The sequence below is a fragment of the Macrobrachium nipponense genome, chromosome 4 (genome assembly GCF_015104395.2).
Source record: "Macrobrachium nipponense isolate FS-2020 chromosome 4, ASM1510439v2, whole genome shotgun sequence".
Classification (NCBI taxonomy): domain Eukaryota; kingdom Metazoa; phylum Arthropoda; class Malacostraca; order Decapoda; family Palaemonidae; genus Macrobrachium; species Macrobrachium nipponense.
Genome location: NC_061100.1, coordinates 72172217 through 72191484, shown reverse-complemented (window position 1 = coordinate 72191484; position 19268 = coordinate 72172217). Strand labels below are relative to the sequence as shown.

Genomic DNA, 19268 nt, shown 5'->3' with positions numbered 1-19268 from the left:
ATGTTCTTTCCTATCTGTCCTAATACTTAAAATCCTCTCGTGATATATCATATCATGAATACCTTCTACATATCCCTAATATACGGTCCCTGCTCTAATACTAACTCAGACAGCGAGATTGTTGGGTTTAAAAATAGAATTTAGGCCAAAAGCCGAGTATTGGGACCTATGAGGTCAGTCAGCGCTGAAGGGAAATTGACAGAAAAGTTTGAAAAGGTGTAACAGGAAGAAAACCTCGCTGTTGCACAATGAGTTTAGTGTTAGGAGAGCGTGGAAAATAGGATGAGAGAATATGAAATCAGGAAAGTAAGAGAGAGAGAGAGAGAGAGAGAGAGAGAGAGAGAGAGAGAGAGAGAGAGAGAGAGAAATACAATCGTCTAGGATGAAGAGAGAGAATATGAAATCAGGGAAGAGAGAGAGAGAGAGAGAGAGAGAGAGAGGAGAGAGAGAGAGAAAGAGAGAGAGAGAGAGAGAGAGAGAGAGAGAGAGAAGAGAGAGAGGAGAAATTACAATCGTCTAACATCTCCACCTCCGTAAATTGCACCCTCTTCTAAGTTAAAAGGTGATATCTTAACGATAATACTCGTATAACTGCGTACAGCTATGAACAACCGAACGAGAACTTGTTGCTAATGCGATCGACTCCTATAACAACATCACTTTATTGTATTGATCCGCGTGCGACAGTAATCGAATCCGATAGCAACATCCGTTATTGTATTCATCCGCGTGCGACGGTAATTACTGTATTCATGTTATAAATGTAGCTGAAGCTAATAAGCAAAATTACGTGTATCAGCAACCTGGACAGAAGTCCCAAGCTTTTGTATGAATTCAAACGCAGCCGTGGAAAAGAAACTAATAGCATGAAAGAGCTCATTACTGTTGTTTTCACACCGACAAAAACAAAGATTAAATAAAGTATATAAAGTGTAAGGTTCGTAATACCTATGAAAATGAGTGAAAACGAACGGAAACCCTAAATTTAACCCCATCTAACCCGAGGGAAAAACTAGCTTCCAATGAGGACGTATTAGTCAAATTTTGGCCTTAATTATATCATAAGACGAACAGTATGACTTCGTTCCATAAGTTAAGAATCCAGATATTCATTAATATGCTAACTAGGAACAAAAACATTAGCCGAGACTAAGTGATATGGTTGAATCTGGAGCCAAGGAAAAAAAAAAAAAAAAAAAAAACAGACTAGCCAGCATCCTTGTCTGTCTAAGCCACACCTCCTTACAATAGTGCTGTTTGACGACAAGCTAGTGTAATTGTAATTTTAATTGAAAAGTAATAAATTAATATTTTAAGGTAATTAAATTAACTTTATTAGGCCTAATATTAATTTCAGTTGTCACTGTAATTTGATAATACGACTGGTAATTATTTGTAACTGTAATTGACATAAGCGCAATGTAATTACTGACGGCAATTAGTCTGTTAAACGTATGAAGACGTCATACATACGAATTCCTTATACCTGACATTTGATTATATGCCACAAGATAGATACCTTATTGACTATGTTAAATGTCAACATAGTTGAAAACACGTCTCCTTCAAGACGTCTGTACAAACGTGGCATAAGTGAGGAAGAGTTGTTACGTTAGTCATGCTAGCCAATCAGGACAGAATGAGATGGATACGGCGACGCAAACCCGTATTCGTCATCAGCTGATTCCAGCGTGAATGACTGCCGAGTTAGTATTTATACTGCGCTAATATGATGATACATATAATACAATTATAATGCTTTAGTCGGACAGAATCTGATCTTCATTCTGTTCGATTACATTCATATTGAATTATCCTAAGATCGGATTCTCGTTCGTATTCAATTACACCTGTACTGAATTATCCAAAGTCAGAATGCCTGAGCCTGCAGTGTTAGCCACTATAAAAATCACTCTACCGATATGTAGTACAGCGAATACTTTAAGCTAGGCTAGGTTACTGAATATGCATTCGATATATCATCGTGAACACTAGGTTAGCCGTTAGCCGTAGTTAATTTTATTCGATTTCTCTCCATACTGAATATCGTAAGTCAATATACATTGAACAGAGAATTAGTTGATATTAACAATTATCGTATCGTATAAGTAGAGGACAGTAACCTTAAAGACGAAGGAGAAGTACTCAACCCTTCAGAAAACCGACCCGAAGAAACCTGCACTTCTCTTCCTAAACGCTATGTAGCCTATTATCCCTACTTGTCTGTATCTGACCTAATTTTTCATCATCCTGAGAACTTACACATCGAGGGAAGGGGAATCTGCTGCCAACACTGCCTGCTCAGCGCCAGGGGGGATGGCGGATCCTGCCCTGTGGGGCTTGCGGATCCTGCCCTGTGGGCTTGCGGATCCCCATAACCCCCAGCACCGGTTAGGGCTGTCTCTGGAACAGGCAGGGGAGCTGGAAAAGAACGATTAGTAATTTCAGTATCCCTATTGCTCGATCTATCCTCACTTAATCTTGACATAAAATCGGTAAACAGAGACGTCATACCCGATATCAGCTTAATCTCGAGTCTCTTAAAGAGCGCTGTCTCTAAGTCTTTATCTTGGTCTACACGTTAGTCTCTTCCTGCCTACGCTTACTTCTTAATACGAGACCTTTCCTATGTTTGAAATACCCTAACATCCGGTCCAAAGACCACTCCTGACATTCACACGTCTGGCTCTTTACATTACATTGAACAGGTCTATAATTTACGCATAAGGAATGACTATCGTGTCTTAGGGTACTCATCCTTTTCTTGCATTGTTGGCAAAGACGATACGTTGTTGAAGTTGAACTTCCGCTCGAAACATTTTCTGTGAGGTCGTGGCCGAGAATGCAGTAGTCGTTGTCGTAGCCTGTGTTGTTTCTTCCTTTGCAGAATCAATGTCTAATGACAAGGTATTGAGAGCAATCCAACCGTAATCCAAAGGGATGCGTAATTCGTCACCAAAATCAATCAAATCAAAGGTGCAAATGAAGGCCGGTCAAGACCAAAAAAGAGTTCTCTGTGGATACATCTGTAGTCCACCGCGAACGATAAGTGATTGCCGTGAGAGGGCAGGTGTGACCGGCCTGTGAGGCAGGGCTACCAGCGGTGGGCTGTTAACTAGGTAACAGGGTGTTTGCCAGGAGATTGGCAAAACTGATCGTTTTTATGTTTATTTTAACCAAAGATTTGGTAAAATGATATTGTTAAGATACAATAAAGTTTTGTACATACTTACCTGGCAGATATATACTTAGCTATAGACTCGGTCGTCCCGACAGAATTTCAAAACTCGCGGCACACGCGACAGGTAGGTCAGGTGATCCACCATTCCCGCCGCTGGGTGGCGGGATCCGGAACCATTCCCGTTTTCTAAGACAGATTTTCTCTTCCACCTGTCTCCTGAGGGGAGGATGGGCCATTTAATCGTATATATCTGCCAGGTAAGTATGTACAAAACTTTATTGTATCTTAACAATATAATTTTTTGTACATGAAAATTTACCCAGCAGATATATACTTAGCTGATTGGCATCCTTGGTGGAGGGTAAGAGACAGCTTAAACATAATCATAATATTCATAATAAATACATTAAAAAACAGGGAAAAAACAACATATGTTCTTGGATATAATAATCCATGGTTCCTACCTGATTGGGCTGAAGACTTCATGACTACTGTCTATGAGTCTGCCTGCCTCAAGAGTCCCAGTGAGGTATGGACCTATGGCTGGATAACTCTTTTGGATCGTGTCAATGGGGGCTAGCCCGCTTACGCAACAGAGCCTACTCCGGATCGTACCAATGGGGGATAACCCACTTACATGGTAGAGCCTTTACCTATGTCATATCAATTGGGATAGCCCTCTTACATGACAGAGTTAAGGTTCCAATAAGTAAACACAAGGAGCACTGAAGCCAATCCCGATCACCTGACCATGTTAGTACTGTTATAAACTAAAAATTGCAAGAGGGTCCCCTATTCCCTCTGACAATCAACCAATAAAAAACAACCACCAATAACCGAAAGAAAAATTATAATACTAAACTAAGTTAAGAAGGATTAGCCTCAGCTCCCTCTCCCAGCACTGAATCCGCAGAAACATACGCTCCCAGAGCAAAGCACTTTTCGTAAGAAATTTTTACGTCTCTTAGATAATTGGAGGCGAACACAGAGTTACATCTCCAAAACGTTGACTCTATCAGAGCCTGAAGAGACCAGGTTTTGTGAAAGGCCATTGACGTAGCTATGGCTCTCACTTCATGTGCTCTTACTCTGAGAATCTTGAGGTGCTCTTCATTGCATGTAAGGTGAGCTTCCTTTATCACATCCTTTATGAAGAACGTTAGGGCATTCTTTGAAATAGTTCTTTTAGGATCTTTTACCGAGCACCAAAGACTTTCTTCTGTACCTCCTAATAACGCTTTTTGCTTCAGGTAGAACTTGAGTGCCCTGACTGGACACAAAGTCCTCTCTAGTTCTTTTTCCTGTTAGTGAAGAAAGTCCTTTTACCTCAAAGCTTCTAAGCCATGGTTTTGAGGGATTTTCATTCTTCGCTAAGAAAAGTGGTTTAAAGGAGCAAACCGCTGAATCCTTCCTAATACCAACTTTACCTTCCAAGGCTCGCAACTCGCTAACTCTCTTAGCTGTTGCTAATGCGAAGAGAATAAGGACTTTCTACTTAAGTTTCTAAATGAAGCTGTATGAGAAGGTACGAACTTTTCTGACATTAGGAACTTAAGGACCCACATCCAAGTTCCAGCCAGATCTCTTAATCTTCTGGTCTTTTGTGGTTTCAAGACCTTATTAGGTCATGAAGATCTTTATTGTTTGTAAGATCTAGACCTCTATGTCTAAAGACTGAGGCCAGCATACTTCTGTAACCTTTCACTGTTGATACTGCCAGGTTACAACTCTTCCTCAAATAGAGAAGAAAATCAGCGATCTTAGCTACAGAGGTACTGGAAGAGGATATTTTCTTACTCTTACACCATCTTCTAAACAACTCCCACTTCGACTGATACACTTTAGAGGTGGAAACTCTTCTGGCTCTTGCAATAGCCTTCGCAACTTCGCGCGAAAAACCCCTTGCTCTGACGAGTCCTTCGATAGTCTGAAGGCAGTCAGACTTAGAGCGGGGAGGTTCTTGTGAAATCTGTCGAAGTGGGGCTGTTTGAGAAGATCGCTCCTTAGTGGAAGCGATCTTGGAAAATCTACTATCCACTCCAGTACCTCTGTGAACCAGTCGAAAGCTGGCCAGAAGGGAGCGAATAGGGTCATTTTTGTTCCCTCTGAGTAGGCGAACTTCCTTAACACTTCCCCTACTATCTTGAAAGGAGGGAAGGCGTACGTATCTAAACCTGCCCAATCTACCAGAAAGTTGTCTACGGCTACCGCTTGCGGATCCGAGATCGGAGAGCAATAATTTTCCAACCTGTAGTTCTTGTTGGTCGCGAACAGGTCTATATTGGGTCTTCCCAACAGATGCCAAAGTTGTTGGCAAACCTGAGGATTGAGTGTCCATTCCGTGGGTAGGACTTGGTCTTTTCTGCTCAACAAATCCGACCCGGACATTTCTCTCTCCCTGCACAAACCTTGTGAGAAGAGAGATTTTCCTTTCCTGAGCCCAAATCAGCAGATCCTTAGCTGACTCGTACAAGGAGAAGGAATGCGTCCCCCCTGTTTCTTTATATATGCAAGGGCTGTTGTATTGTCCGAGTGAATTTGAACCACCAGACCTGAGACCTGTTCCTTGAAATGAACCAGAGCCAGATGAATGGCTATTAGTTCTTTCTTGTTAATGTGCCAGGACACTTGTTCTCCTTCCCAAGTGCCTGACACTTGCTTTCAAACCTAAGGTTGTTCCCCACCCCGAATCTGAGACGTCTGCAAATAACGCTAGGCGAGGGTTCTTTGAGTAAAGGGAGATCCCCTTGCTTAGTTTTTGTGGATCTAACCACCAAGAGGAGATTCTCCTTGATTCTCTTCAGGATTGGTGAAAGGTTTCTCCCAGTTCTTGATACTTATCCAATCCCATCTTCTCCTTCAGATAAAATTGAAGGGGTCTGAGGTGTAGTCTTCCTAAGGAAACGAACTGTTCCATCGAGGAGAGGGTCCCCCAGTAGACTCATCCATTCCCTCGCGGAACAATGTTCTTTCCTTAAGAAGACTGCCACCTTTTCCAAGCAGCGTTCTCTCCTTTCCTGCGAAGGATACGCTAGAAAATCCCGAGAATCCATCTGAATCCCCAGATAGACAATGCTTTGCTGGGGAGTCAGCATGGATTTCTCGAGATTGACTAAAAGTCCCAGGGGCTTTGTCAAGTTCAGAGTTAAGTAAAGGTCCTCCAGACATTGTTTCTCCGATTGGGCTCTTATTAGCCATCGTCTAGATATAATGAGATCCTGATCCCTTCCAGATGTAGCCAATAAGCTACGTTCTTCATGATGTCCGTGAAGACTGAGGGGCAGTTGAAAGTCCGAAACACATCGCTCGGAACTGAATACTTTCCCTTGAAAACATAAATCTTAGGTATTTCCGCGATGCCGGATGAATTGGCACATGGAAATACGCATCCTGAAGGTCCAGGGACACCATCCAGTCCCCTGGACGAAGAGCAGGACAAAAACAGAAGAAGACGTCTCCATCGAGAATTTCTTTTTCATCACAAAGAAATTCAGAGCACTGACGTCTAGCACCGGTCTCCATCCTCCCGATGCTTTTGGTACCAGGAACAACCTATTGTAAAATCCTGGGGACTGGAGATCTTGTACCAGTTCTACCGCTTCTTTCGATATCATCTGTTCCACTGCCTGAAGAATAGCTAGCCTTCGGACCGGATCTGAGTATCTTGCACTCAACTCCCTTGGAGTTGTCGTCAAGGGAGGATTTTCCCTGAAGGGGATCAAGTATCCTTTTTTCAGGATCGAGAGGGACCAAGAATCCGCTCCCTTCCGCACCCAGACTTTTGCAAAATGGAGTAGTCTGGCGCCTACTTTTGTCTGGAGGACTCTCTGTTCATCTAGATTTCCCGAAGGACCTTCTAGATGGTCTACTCCTCCGTTCTGGTCTGCGACCTCTAAGAGGGGTTCTAGAAGAGGAGGCACCTCAAAAGGGCTGCACAAAAGAGGGTCTCTCTCTTTTTTCAATAGGAACGGCGGGTCTAAACTTTTTAGCCGAGTGTGTGAGGAGATCCTGAGTTGCTTTCTCTGTTAAGGATTTTGCTACCTCCTTAACCGTCTCCTGCGGGAACAGATGTGAGGAAAGAGGAGCGAAAAGAAGAGAGGATCTTTGTAGAGGCGATAGGCTCTTGCTAGAAAAGAGCTAAAGACCGATCTCTTCTTTAACACTCCTGTTCCAAATAGAGAGGCAACTTCTACTGAGCTGTCCATAACTGCTCTGTCCAAGCAAGCCAGAACACTTGAAAGCTCTTCCATAGAGACGAAATCCGTGTCTTGGGCTCTCTTGGCTAATGCTCCCCAAGGCCCAGTCCATAAAATTGAAGACTTCTAAAGTCTTGAAGAGGCCCTTTAGAAGATGGTCCAATTCACACATGCCCCATGTTGCCTTTGCAGAAAGCAAAGACTTCCTCCTGGATGCGTCTACCAAAGAGGCAAAATCAGCGTCTGCGGATGATGGGAGGCCTAATCCCATGGGCTCTTTGGTCTCGTACCACCTCCCAGGTTTTCCTGTTAACTTGGAAGGAGGACAGGAAAAAACTGTTTTACCAGCTTCCCTTCTTGAAGCTAGCCATTCCGTAAAGGTCTTTAAAGCCTTCTTCATGCATAATGCAGGGCGCATCTTAACGAACGATGAAGACTTATGAGTCCTGGTGCTGGACATTAGTGATCCTGGTGATGGAGGATCAGCAGGATGAAGGGAGTCTCCGAACTCCTTGAGAAGCAGAAGTGAGAGCCTCTTGTAGTCTGAGACTGCTACATCTATGGGCTTCTCATCGTCCGACTTCTTCCAAAGGCCCAACTGAAGGGGACCGTTTGGAAGTGATAGGGCTCTTTCCCGGAGAGTACTCCTTGCCCGAGAAGGAGTGCGCTGAATCTTCGACAAATTTCTATTTGCCGTCGAAAGAGGAGAAAAATTTCCTAGTCACATAAGAAGAATGAGGAGGCCTCCTGAGCAGTCAAAAACCATTCTTGCGCCTACTAGGCTCTTGGTGCCTATTCATCTGAGGTCCACAAGACTCCTGGCGCTTGATAGGCTCTTGGCGCCCTGACTCAAAGGCGCTTGAGAGAATCCCAGCGCCCTGACTCCTGACGCCTACAGACTCCTGGCACCCTGACTCCTGACGTCTAACTGACTTCTGGCGCCCTGAATCCTGGCGCTTGAAAGGCTCTTGGCGCCCTTCCTTGCGTCTGACTGCCTCCTTGCGCCTGACTGACTCCTGTTCCACTCCTAGTCCTGCAGTCCCAACGGATCCTGATGCTTGTACTGGTCTAGGTTCTCTTCCGGCTCCTTGAACCTGAACCGATCGAGACTCCTGCTCGATTCTAGGCGTCTAGAAGGGGAGAGGCTACGCACTTCCTGACGATGAATTGAGGCGCTTCTGTTTCGGCTTTAAAACCTTGTTCTAAAGGAGGGCGCTTATTTCTTTGGGAAGAGCGCCTACCAGGGCGAAAGGAATCGCTGTCAGGAGAAAAACTCCTGTCCAAAGAGTCTCTAGACGAAGGAGATAATCGCCTGGAGAGTGTGAGGCTCTCTCCTAGCCGAAGAGGGGAGCTTAGAGGAACTCTTAACAGGGAGCGAAACATCTTTCCTCCTTGTTGAATCCTTAGCGAAGGAGCCTACCAGAGAGGATAACTGCTCCTGCAGGTTGATCAGGAACTTCTTCGTGGGATCCTGAAGAGAGGACTCCTCCTGTCTCGCCTTCTTAGGATCAGAGGGCCAATTCTCAGGAAAACGCTCTGGGCTAGAATCAGCCGCGTCTCCTTTAGGAGCCTTCCAGGCTCTCTTCAAAGGGCGCGATTGAGAGGCAGAACTCCATCCTCATTTAGGAGAGGAAGAATCCGAGGCCGAAAAACACTTCCTTCGGATGCCCTTTCTGCGGCTATCCAAGGCAGCCTGGGACGCTACATAAGGATCTGCCGGAGGGACGCCTGACCGTTGGGGATGCTCTGCATCCTCCCTGCGGCTTTCGACATTCCTCCTCCCCTTGGTCCTGGAGTTTGGAAGCGGTCTAGGCCTAGGAGCAATGAGGAACCGGTCAGACGCCCCCTCCACTGCACTGGGGACACTGCACAAATCACTATCACCACTCTTACCTTCGTTTAACGCTCGTAACTGAGCTTGAAGTTTCTTGATAGAAGCTTTAACATTTTCCCTTTCAGAGGAAGAATCCTTGGATTCAGTACCGGGAGAAGCAGCTGTGGCTAAGGGAAAATCGTTAGTAACAGGAGAGTTATGAAATCTTGTTCTAGAGAACAAGATCTACTTGATGATCTAACTGAAGCTTTCCTTATTCTATCCCTCTCAAGTTTCCTAACATAGGAAGATAACTCCTTCCACTCAAGCTCTGTTAAATTCTCACACTCAATACAGGTGTTATTAATAGAACATTCATTATCTCTACATTTAGAGCAAACATTATGAGGGTCTACCGACGATTTCGGCAGCCTAACCTTACAATCTTCCCTATTACAAACCCTAAACATAGGTGAAGCCTTAGCGTCAGACATCGTGAAAGAGCAGTCAAAATCAAAATCGAAAACCAGTCCACAATAAGCGTATGCCAAGCCAGAGAAAAAAACAGAATACGTCACCAATAAACCAATCCAAATTCTCGGCAAACGAGTAGAAATCCAAAATGGAGGAACGAACAACAGATGTTGTTCGCTCAAGCGACAGAGAAAATCTGTCTTAGAAAACGGGAATGGTTCCGGATCCCGCCACCCAGCGGCGGGAATGGTGGATCACCTGACCTACCTGTCGCGTGTGCCGCGAGTTTTGAAATTCTGTCGGGACGACCAAGTCTATAGCTAATTATATATCTGCTGGGTAAGTTTTTCATGTACAAAAATTTTAATAAATGAGGGTTCGGACTGGTAAGTGACCAGGGCTTATTCAGGTGTTCAGGGGGTGTATTGCAATATCTATGTTGCTACGCTAATTGGTAAACTAGGTAACGAACACAAAAATTTAAGTTTCTAAACTTTCAGAAAATAAAAGTTGGCCTTTTCCAACCAAATATACTCAAATCTATACAGATATCAATTGAAACTCTAAAATGAGTTCACTACCAAAGAAAATAGGTCCAGTAGCTAACACAAAAGTACATTACGTATTACTCTATTCAGAAAACGCAACAAATGCAACATGTAATGTTTACATTGCGTATTATGTTGCTTATTCGTAATACATCTCCAACACAAATACTAGTTTGGCAATGAGTGCAATGTTTACATTATGATGTTACTTACTTGTAACATGTCTTGTACTTGAGTATTAATTTGGCGACTAGTAATGCTATGTTTACATTATCATGCTACTTGCAATCTTACATTATTGTGTTAACATTAAAGGGTGGTAGTGTGGTAAACTACACTATGGGGAGTTACCAATATGAATGTGAATTTGCTACTGCATCAAAATATGAAAAACTTAAATCAGGCTCATTAATAACAAAACAATACGTAATACATACTACTATACTGTCCTGAAGGCTGAAAGCTTGAAGGCTTCCCAAAATCAGCGATAATCTTCGCCAAAATCCGGTCTCTGACTGGCGAATTTAAGAACACAGCTGCCATCAACAATCACTGTTACCTGAACAACGGCAGAAATAGAATGAAGTGGTCTGCTGGTAGTTCTTGGTATTTTCTGTTGGTAGGCGGGACCGGTGACCTGCACTCAATCTGTGAAGTGTTACCCATGAATTTTTTAATTTTCATGCTGTCAAGGCAAGAAATAGTTAGCTAAGTAATTACTTGGTAAGTTACTTATATAAAACTGCAGATTCTAGCAATAACTTACAAACGGAAGGGCCATTATAAGCTTCACATCGTGGACAATGAAAACGATCGATGTCTACAGCTTGGTACTCACGAACCCCAACACATCTGTAAGACAATAGGAAAAATTTGAACAAAATCTCCTTGATAGCTTCAAATTACATTGTGCGAAATATACAAAGAATCAATTACTGGTGTACAAAACACCAAATTTGTATTTTTCCAATACACTAACCAAAACCTTTCGTATAGGAATATTCTTCAACATGAGCTAGAAACAGTTGTTGAACCTTGGTAACAAGATGGTTAATTGGTGGGAGGTAGGTGAGTAGAGTTGTGGCCCATCCAGCAGCACATCGAGACCTTTATGCTCCTCTCTACGTGTTTTCTCCTAAATTACAAAATAATGGCAAAATTCAAGAGCTTTTTTTTTGGCAAGTGGCCACATTTTGAGAGAGATGCCGCTGGAGATGGCCACTATGTCGCCGCTCGGTCACTTACCCTATTAACATCTAATTTGTCTGGTGAAACTGAAAACTACTATGCCCCTATCTTGGAACGCAGCCACTTCCAGAAAAAGCGCTTGAATTACGCCATTATTTCCTAATTTAGGAGAAAACAATTACTTACGGTAAAGCACCACTGTGCAGCCAGGCGACCACCTGTACAGTAGCACGATCACTTTCCAAAAAAATAACTTTAGCACTTACAGTAACCTGAATTAGACATCAGTAACAAGCCAACCTCCATGGAAGCAACACCTCAAGACCTCTACTTTCCTCATGAAGTAAGTGTTTTCTCCCAAGTTAGAAATTAAAGCCATAATTTCCAATTAAACAGAAGTTAAGGAAAATCTAGCCATGCCCGGTGCAAACTTACCTCCATGACAGTTTCAAAATTTTTACTTTAAGCACCTAACATATAGAAAATTGACGCAATCTCGATATTTGCGGAGTCCCTTGTGTAAACAAAGTTCCTGTGTTAAATCCGCACACCACTTGTACCCATAAACCCTGGGACACTTTCTTCACAACCATCTTTAACGACGATGGTGTTTACGCTTGTGACCGGGAGAAACCTGGCAATTGTTTGGGAAGAATAAGAAGTGTGAGCTAGATAACATTTCAATCATTAGGTAAACACCAGAATAAGGTTATGAACTGCATAAATTTATTATGTAATCATGACACAGTCCAGTCCCGAATTATGTGTGTTCGAATTGTGCGATTCCCCTTTATGCGGTTGCTAGTTCTCAAAAATAGATTTTCTATATCTGCGAAGGCGTTCAAATTCTGCAAGTCACATGGAGCAAAACATCAAATCTATTGTCTTTTCAAGTACTTTAGATGTGGGGGGGAGGGGGGTTGAGAGAAGGGGTGGGGTGGGGGAAATGCTTGGAGGAAAAAACTATTATTCCTCCAAGGGGGAATACAAGAGGAAGATTTCCCGCTCAGCCATTAGCTAAGACAGAAGGCTCTGCCTCATGCATTTGTGATGTCATAGCGCAGTGCGTATGAATGATCATCGCCATATGTATTATTCAGATCTGCGAAGTGTACTATTCTGATCATCCGCATCATGCAGATTTGATCATTTATTTTTTTCTATTGTTGAAGTAGGTTTTGATGAAAATGACTAGTAAAAGTAATTAACAGAGAAGATGTGTTTGAGAGAGAATCATTCGATCTAAACTTATTAAGAAACTCGTTTCATGTTGAATTTAGAATTTTTTAAATTTCTTTTAGAGAAAATTGTACTTTCATATCAAATTTTGAATTTTCATCAGTTCTTTTTTTATTGTAGAATAAATCTATATGAAAACGATCACATAGTGAATGTGGCAGACAAATAAACAGACAGGTGCTCGTAACCAGGTTTATTAGGCCCCACGGGAGTGAAGACATGCATGATCTGCTAGTCCCCAAAACCTCAAATGGTTCACAAACCCTTCCTTCAGCAAAAGAACTCTTCACGGAGGATGAGATAGAGAAGTTTGAAGGTTTTTTGGCAGAGGAGAGGTAGAGGAAATTCCATCCAAAAGGTTTTTTTAAAGGAAATGACTGTATCGTACAGTACACTTGCACCCAACGGTGGCATTGTTTACATGTGGGAGTTTTCACTATCCTGTGTGTTAAAACTTTTTCAAGTTATTAAAACCTTTTTATTTTTTATTTATCCATAAGATCAATTTTAAATGAGAAAAAATAACAGTATAGTAGTAAATAGAAAGTATTGAAAATGGGTAGTATAAAAAAGTTTGACTGGGTAAGTTGCCGTTTGCCTTGGCCCTAATGGAATTACTCCCATAAAGTATGTGTTTCGATATCTGCGAATTTTCAATTCTGTGAGGCCGTGGATCAACCAAATTCTCACATAATTGGGGACTATACTGTAATTCATTTGGAAATACTATTCAATGTTGTAAAAGTAACCGAATTCCTGACACAAATTTCATCGGTTTTGCTGTGAACATTAGCTACGATGTGTTGTTCGCGCTTTCCTTTTTTTTTTTATCACTGTTGCCAATTGGTTTGTGTTTACCCTCCGAACTTAGGATAATACTTACACAAAACTGTGGAAAAGTGAATTACGTAATCTTATCTATTTGTAATACGTATACTATATACATAAATATTAGAGCAATTTTATCATTATTGCATCACTATGATATCTAGAATTCATAGAAACAGTTTGTAAAGATATTGGCGTATGTGTCAAGTTCCACTAAATTAGCAATGATGACTTGCCATTCCTAGCATGTAATAAAGGTTACATTTGTTTCAACAGTGCAATGATTAAAAATTAAAAGTAAATTATTTCAGCCATATAATTATTAAAAATAATTAAAAAAAGTCAAAATAGTAATACAGACTTAAAAGGAAAGTGCTAGCAAAAAAGTACATTTTTCTCATAAACAATTCACTAAACTGTTGTCTGCTGTTCATGGATTCTGGCTGCCATATGTACAACAAGGCTGAAGAATTATTCCCGCCATGTCTTTGCTGTAAACAAACTCACATATTAAAAATGGAATATGGAGTGAATGAAGAACGAAATATGCATAATTACAATCAAATAAGCACTGTGGCATTTCAGTTGTGATAGCAGTAAGGTTAAAACCACTGATTACGTACAAGGTAAAAATGCATTTCAGTTCAAAACATGACCCCAGGAATAAGACATCTCATAGTTTCACTTATAGGCAACAAAATGTTTTATTGTGTTGACCGCGAATGTAGAAACGAATTGCACTCAAAACCATGCCATGCCATATTGGATTTAAAGACTCCCTTGAACACATATTTTATGAAGACTTTGCATGCTTATTTTACTTTGTATGGCAGTTTCATATAGTATCTCATTTTGTTGATTAAACTTCAATCTTTTGAATGGTATGCTTACATATTCAATTGTAGGGGAAACAACCGAGTGAACTAGCTGATCCAGTCTTGGCCGGTTGTTGATCCACCCTTTGAAAAAGTACTTTAACACGTCCTGGCACCGGAGATGGGCACCAGTCACAAGTCATTGGTGGTGAGAGCAACACTGCTCTCCTTTCAAAGTAAGTATTTTCTCCAAAGTTAGAAATAAAGTCTAGCCATGCGCAGTGCAAACATACCTCCAAGGCGCTTCAAAATTTTTACTTAAAACACCAAAAATGTAGAAGATTGACGCCATCTCAATGTTTGCAGAGTCACTTGTGTCAATAAACTTTCCATTCCATGTGCTTAATCCGCACACCACTTGTACCCATGGACACCGGGACACTTTCTTCACAACAATCGTAAACAATGACGCCCTCTGCCTCAAGATCCAAGAAATCTCACGCTTTTTCGGTAGAAGGAAGAAGCGTGCACTAGATGATTATTTAAATAATAGTTAAAACATCATTATAAGGTCATAAATTGCATAAATATTTTACATTTTCATGATAATTAAATTTAAAATATTCGTTGTTGAAAAAGTAACTAGATTCCTGACTCAAATATCAACATTTTGCTGTGAACAGTACCTACGTGATTTGTTCGCGCTCTTCTACTGTTTATCAGTGTTGCCAATTGGTATGTGTTTACCCTCCAAGCTGGGTATAAGACTTACACAAAACCGGGGAAATAAGTGAAATTAGCGTATGTGTATATATACATATTAGAGCAATTTTATCATTATTGCATTACTATGACAACTAGAATTCATGAAAAACAAGTTTGTAAATGCATCAGCGTATGTGTGAAGCCCCACTAAATTGGCACCGAGAAAATTTTGTCATTCCTAGATGCAAGCATCAAACAGGTTAAATTTATTTCAGGCATAAGTACAATTATTAAAAATTCAAAAAAGCTAAAAAAAACAGTAATGTAGACTTGAATAAATGAAAAAAGCTATAAAAAAAATACAATATTTTTGTCATAAACAATTCACTAATCTGTTCTGCTCGCCGGTGCTTTTTGGCAGCCATATGTACATACAGTCTCCATAAAGTCCCAATATCATTACAAGTATTTATTGCTCAGAAACCATATAAAAGAGTAATGAAGTTTTTTTGTAGAATGTTCTGCATTCAAGTTTACATTCGAGCACTTCATTCTACAAAAAACTGCATTACTCTGTTATATGGTTTCTGAGCAATAAATACTTGTAATAGTATACTGAGCCTTTTTGAACACCCTGTACATTAAGACAAAAATTGTTCGCGGCATGGCTTCGATGTCAACACTCTCTCAACGTAGTTCTAGTGCAATTTGGAGTGAATTAAGACCAAAATGTGTATAACTACAATCAAATAAGCACTGTGGGGTTTCAGTTGTGATGGCAGTGAGGATAAAACCACCGATTACAAGGTAAAAATGAATATCAGTTCAACCATGACCCCGGGAATAATAAGTTTCATACTTTCACTAATATAGGCAACAAAATGTTGTTTTATTGTGCTGATTACAACTGCAATCTTGAGTAAGATAAATGTTATTGTTATAATACAATTAAGTTTGTTCATACTTACCTGGCAGATATATATATAGCTGTATTTCTGACGTCCGACAGAATTTCAAAACTCGCGGCACACGTAGTGGGGCGGCCAGGTGGTAGTACCCATTCCCGCCGCTGGGAGGCGGATATCAGGAACCATTCCCATTTTCTATTCATATTTATTCATGACCCTTGTCTCTTGAGGGGAGGAGGGTGGGCACTCTAATTATATATATCTGCCAGGTAAGTATGAACAAACTTAATTGTATTATAACAATAACATTTTGTTCATGAAACTTACCTGTCAGATATATATATAGCTGAATCCCACCTTCGGATGGTGGGTAGAGACAGACTAGGATTTTTAGGAAACTTAAATTAAATAAAAGATTAACTTATTGGTTCCTTACCTGATAGCAAAGTAGACTCTGTGATTACTGTCACTTAAAGCCTGCTTATGCTTTTATCAGAGTTGCCAGCCAGGTTTGGACCTGTAGTGCTGGTGCACTCTGGATGCTCTGTCAACGGGGACGTGACCACAATGTGACAAGACCATCTAGCCAAACATATGGCAGTAACACAGCAACCGACCACCACCTGACCAACTAACCAAAAAACCCCTGACATTAACACTAAGGAATGGGAGATTTCCACAGAAGATCTCACCATCAACCAAAAACACAATAAAACTAACCTAACTAAGCTAAGGGATAGGGAGAGAGCTACCTTCAGCCCCCAAAACTGTGTCTGCCGAAATGTAAGGCCCCAAAGAACTACAGTTCTCGTAAATCGTTCTCACATCCCGGAGGTAATGTGAGGCGAATACGGAATTGCTCCTCCAGAAGGTGCTATCAAGAATATCTTTGATAGACATATTCCTTTGGAAGGCAAGAGAAGTAGCTACGGCTCTGACCTCGTGAGCTTTCACTTTAAAGAGGCTCAAATCAGTCTTCTGGCAAGATGAATGAGCCTCTTTAATGACGTCCCTCAAGAAGAAAGAAACAACAGCATTCTTCGACAACGGCAAATCTGGTCTCTTCACCGAGCACCAGAGATTACCTGAGGGACCTCTTATCTCTTTAGTCCTATTCACATAGAACTTGAGAGCCCTGACAGGGCACAGGGCTCTCTCTGGTTCTTGACCCACGAGACTCGATATCCTTTGATTTGCAAAGCTCTTTGGCCAAGGATTAGACGGGTTCTCGTTCTTAGCCAAGAAAGATGGGTTCAACGAGCAGACAGCGTTGTCTCCCTTGAAGCCCACTAGGCTACTGAACGCTTGGATTTCACTAACTCTCTTCGCCGTCGCCAGAGAAGCTAGGAAAAGCATTTTTCTCGTCAAGTCCCTTAGAGAAGCTTCATGGAGAGGCTCAAAGGGACTTAGCATCAGATGTTTCAAAACCACATCGAGATTCCATGAGGGCGGTCTTGCTTGTGGAATCTTGGTGGTTTCGAACGACCTTAAGAGATCGTGCAGATCCTTATTGTCGGAGAGGTCCAGTCCTCTGTGGCGAAAAACGGCAGACAACATACTCCTATAACCCTTGATTGTAGGAACTGCCAATTTCTGCACATTTCTTAGATAGAGTAAGAAATCTGCTATCTGATTCACAGAGGTCGTGGAAGAGGAAATTCCTTCCTTTTTGCACCATGCCCTGAAGGAGGACCACTTAGACTGGTAGACAGCTCTTGAAGAGGCTCTTCGAGCATTAGCGATTGCTCTCGCAGCTGCCTTTGAAAAGCCTCTCGCTCTGGCCAACTTTTCGATAGTCTGAACGCAGTCAGAGCCAGAGCGAGAGGTTTTTGGTGAAACCTTTGAAGTGAGCTGTCTGAGTAGATCTCTTCCTCCAGGGCAACGTTCTTGGGAAGTCCACAAGGAATGTCATGACCTCTGTGAATCCACTCTCTTGCTGGCCACATTGGGCAATCAGAGTCAACCTTGTCCCTTCTGAAGCTGCGAACTTCCTCATTACGTCCCCCATGATCTTGAATGGGGGAAAGGCGTAAAGATCCAGGTCTGTCCAGTTTCCAGAGCAACGCGTCCACTGCAATTGCCCCTGGATCCAGAACCGGGGAGCAATACAGAGGAAGCCTCTTCGTCCTCGATGTAGCGAACAGGTCTACTAGAGGACGTCCCCACATTCTCCATAATTGTTGACAGACTTCCTGGTGCAAGGTCCATTCTGTTGGTAGAATCTGATTTCGTCGACTGAGAAGGTCCGCCCTGACATTCTGAACCCCTGCCACGAATCTTGTCAGGATCTTGATGCGCCTTGCGTCTGCCCATAGCAGAACTTCCTTCGCCAGGAGAAAAAGGGATCTGGAGTGAGTTCCTCCCTGATTCTTTAGATACGCAAGGGATGTGGTACTGTCTGAGTTGACTTGAACAACCTTGCTTGACAGTTTGTCTTCGAAGAACTGCAGCGACAGGAATATCGCTGCCAGTTCCTTTACATTGATGTGCCAGGCTATCCTGTTCCCCTCTCCAGGAGCCTGACACTTCCTCCCCCCTAGTGTTGCTCCCCAACCGGAAATGGAAGCGTCTGAGAACAACACTAGGTCGGGGCTCAGAAGATTTAAGGAGAAGCCCTCTCGTAACTTCTGAGGGTCGAGCCACCATCTTAAGTGGACTTTTACCTTGTTGGAGATCCTTAGGATCGCATTCAGGTCCTCTTTCGACGTCCATTCTTCCGCAAGGAAAAACTGAAGAGGCCTGAGGTGCAGTCTTCCCAGCGAGACAAACTTTTCTAGCGAGGAAATGGTGCCCAGCAGGACTCATCCACTCCCTCACCGAACAAGCTTCTCTCTCTAGGAAGGCTGCGACTTTCTCTAACCCCAGTCGCTGACGTTCCTGGGATGGAAACGCCCGAAAAGCCACTGATCCATCTGAATCCCCAGATACACGATGGACTGTGTCGGGGTCAGATGCGACTTTTCGGAGTTGACCAAAAGACCCAGAGACTTGCTAGGGCTAACGTAAACTGAAGGTCCTTCAGACACTTCTGCCTCGACGACGCTCTGATCAGCCCAATCGTCGAGGTAGAGGGATATCCTGATCCCTGACGAATGGAGCCACTTCGCTACATTCCTCATTATCATTGTGAAAACCATCGGGGCCGTGCTGAGACCGAAACAAAGGGCTCTGAATTGCCAAACCCTGTTGTCTAAGACGAATCTCAGGTACTTCCTTGAAAGAGGGTGGACGGGGACGTGGAAGTGCGCGTCCTGCAGGTCCAGAGACACCATCCAGTCGCCAGGTCTCAAGCTCCCAGCACCGACTGAGGCGTCTCCATTTTGAATTTGATCTTTCTACAAAAAGATTGAGCCTGCTCACATCCAGACTGGGC

The 19268-nt window shown here is 42.4% G+C and overlaps 1 protein-coding gene and 1 pseudogene across 1 annotated transcript in view; one reads left to right on the top strand and one right to left on the bottom strand.

Moving 5' to 3' along the window:
* Positions 1-19268, top strand: part of LOC135210947 (exosome complex component RRP4-like) — a 602376-nt gene that overhangs the window by 181470 nt on the left and 401638 nt on the right.
* Positions 1-19268, bottom strand: part of LOC135210649 (lysine-specific demethylase 7B-like) — a 111833-nt pseudogene that overhangs the window by 68588 nt on the left and 23977 nt on the right.